Source organism: Lygodium microphyllum, chromosome 9 (assembly GCF_053477565.2).
Source record: "Lygodium microphyllum isolate KBCC chromosome 9, Lygodium_microphyllum_v1.1.10, whole genome shotgun sequence".
Lineage (NCBI taxonomy): Eukaryota > Viridiplantae > Streptophyta > Polypodiopsida > Schizaeales > Lygodiaceae > Lygodium > Lygodium microphyllum.
Window position 1 is genome coordinate 139,134,052 of NC_141143.1, and position 2,881 is coordinate 139,136,932.

A 2,881-nucleotide genomic window follows, 5' to 3' on the forward strand; every position below is an offset into this window, starting at 1 on the left:
CGAAGGTGGGAGTGGTAGCCATGGCACACAAAGAGAGAAGGAATGAGAGCACAAGTGTAGGAAAGTGGAGAATGAAAGCGAAAATGAGTTTGGAGTTATAGCTTTTATGTGTCTAGGGTTTTAAATAAAGGTTCTTTATAAAGTTATTAATTCTAAAGTTTCAAATTAAAACTCTTACCTTAGTTTCTTTATTTCAGTACTTTAAAGTCACTGTTAAAATTACTCATACAGACAAACGCTTCGTTCTACATTATTATATCCTCGAATATGTTTGGGTCGCTGAGTATATTCAAGTCTAACGAGAGAAAATATATAAATTTTTAAAGAAAATAAATCTAAAAGGCCTTGAAATTTCCTTTGGATCCAATTTAATATTAAAATGTAATAAACGAGCAGCAGAGATGCGCTACAATATATCATTGTGCAAAGACAATATTCTCTAGATTATAGACCTCTAACCTGCAATTTAATTATGATTTTTAACTGCACGATTGACTAATTACAGTATGTATTATCGCACGCTTGGATCACAGTAAACTAAAATTTAAAGTACTCAGAAGTTCTATTATCTAACTTGAAATAGAAGTTGTAGAGGGGCTCACTAGACATTAATTGGATTTCTTGTCTCAGAAAATAAATGGGCCAATGACTCTCTGCACTGACTACGAAAGGATTATGACCACTCCACAAGATTACCACATCTACGAGCACTATATGTGTGTCATCTTGGATATCTTGATCCAAGCTGATCCACTCCCCTCGCAAAAGTCGCCATCTTCTATATCGAAAGCGAACGCACAGAGTTTGTCTAGCAATGAAATACCTGTAATAAAAACAAAAATAATGGTAAGTGATCAATGCGACTAACATAACAATTCATCTAAGCGAGACCTATGTCAATTAAATCAAGGTATGTAAAGTAGTAAAAAAGTTTTACCTGAATGTAATATCAGATTGGTTGACCCTGCACTCAATCGTCTCATCAAAATGTGTTCTTTTGACTTCCCAAGACTCACCCAATAGCTGACTCATTCATTCCTCGGATGGACACTTGCATTGATAAGTAATCTTTGTTTTCTTCAAAACATCACATGAACCAAACAAATGTGCAAACAATGAGAATGGAATAAACCAATTAAGATGCACATCTTTGGAGCCTGTGGTGGGTTTCATAGCACTATTGATGTCAGATTTTATCTTCGACTTGCAAGCTCCTGACAACTCCAAGCTACCAATGAACCATTCACCACTAGACAGTGGCGGCAATGGGACATGCTGCAATCTCTGGCTTTCTACCACATACAATGAATTATAAAAAAAGATATTTTGAGTGGCAAGTTCACTTGTAGAGGTATTATCATAGATCAAAGAACCTATCTCTTCATGCCAAACATGTATCTTGCCGCTTAAACATTCCACATTCTGCCATTCATGCAAAGTCGATGGATATAGAGCTGTCAATCAAACAAGACTGAATTAGAATACTGCAAAGACTTTTAAAAACAACTCTGATACAAAAGAATAATCAATGATAAAATTTAACAACTTACTGTTTTGTTTATAATTTGCAATGTTGTTCTCGTCGTGTACAGAGATTTGTTTATGCGTATAAACATGTTGAATCAACACTTCTGTTACTGCACTTGTGCCATTAAACACTTTTCTGAACTCTAGAATTCTACCTTTCCAATGTTTGCTAGGGTTTGCAACATCCTTGCGCTTGACCTTGAAACTCCCTCGAGTACTTGGGTGCATCAAAATCCAATCCAACTTATAATACTTATCACAAATCCAATTACCGCCATTATCTTTCCTATTGAAGACCTCCACTGCAAGTATGCTACTGATATTTTTCCTCCGTGAAGACATCTGTAACAACCAAATACAAAAGTTACCTATCAACATGTGTATAATTTGCAAATGTTATCTCCAAATGAAATTAAATTTAAATGGATCAATTTAAAAAAGAAACATTGTACCTGTAATTTCTTTCACAAAGATCCCTAGATATGTTGAACAAGAAGTTGACTTATAGCAAGACCATTGTTCCTTCACTGACAGATTCCTGTAGTACAAAAACAAAAGAAATATTGGGTCAACACATACATATAACTTATATAGGCTTTGTCCAAATGCGTTGAAATTTAACCATGGAACAGTAGTAAAAAATGGCAATATACCTGTGGCTTTCTCTGCAAAAAATCCCAAAGATGTTGTAGAAGTTGAGTTCTTAATAAATCATTGTTCTTCACCCTCGGAGATTCTTGGAGTAAAAAAACAAAGGAAAGCTCAGTATGCATGTAACTTGTATACATTTTGTCTAAATGAGATAAAATTTAACAGTGGAGCAACAAAAAAACAAGACAATATACCTGTAACTTTGTTTATAGAGAAACCCTAAGATGTTGAAGAAGAAGTTGAGTGTTCAAAATCCCAAAGATGTTGTAGAAGTTGAGTTCTTAATAAATCATTGTTCTTCACCCTCGGAGATTCTTGGAGTAAAAAAACAAAGGAAAGCTCAGTATGCATGTAACTTGTATACATTTTGTCTAAACGAGATAAAATTTAACAGTGGAGCAACAAAAAAACAAGACTATATACCTGTAACTTTGTTTACAGAGAAACCCTAAGATGTTGAAGAAGAAGTTGAGTGTTCAAAATCCCAAAGATGTTGTAGAAGTTGAGTTCTTAATAAATCATTGTTCTTCACCCTCGGAGATTCTTGGAGTAAAAAAACAAAGGAAATCTCAGTATGCATGTAACTTGTATACATTTTGTCTAAATGAGATAAAATTTAACAGTGGAGCAACAAAAAAACAAGACAATATACCTGTAACTTTGTTTACAGAGAAACCCTAAGATGTTGAAGAAGAAGTTGAGT

The 2,881-nt window shown here is 34.2% G+C and overlaps 2 long non-coding RNA genes across 2 annotated transcripts; both read right to left on the bottom strand.

Annotated features, from left to right (window-relative positions):
• Nucleotides 1–620: 620 nt before the first annotated feature.
• LOC148031640 (uncharacterized) lies at nt 621–1,666 on the bottom strand. Its single transcript, XR_015692003.1, has 3 exons — nt 1,551–1,666; nt 938–1,454; nt 621–823 (listed from the first exon to the last, which is right to left on the bottom strand). It is a non-coding gene; the product is annotated as an uncharacterized LOC148031640 (long non-coding RNA).
• Nucleotides 1,667–1,799: 133 nt separating this feature from the next.
• LOC148031641 (uncharacterized) lies at nt 1,800–2,494 on the bottom strand. The gene is made up of 4 exons (XR_015692004.1): nt 2,373–2,494; nt 2,181–2,263; nt 1,980–2,065; nt 1,800–1,869 (listed from the first exon to the last, which is right to left on the bottom strand). It is a non-coding gene; the product is annotated as an uncharacterized LOC148031641 (long non-coding RNA).
• Nucleotides 2,495–2,881: the final 387 nt, after the last annotated feature.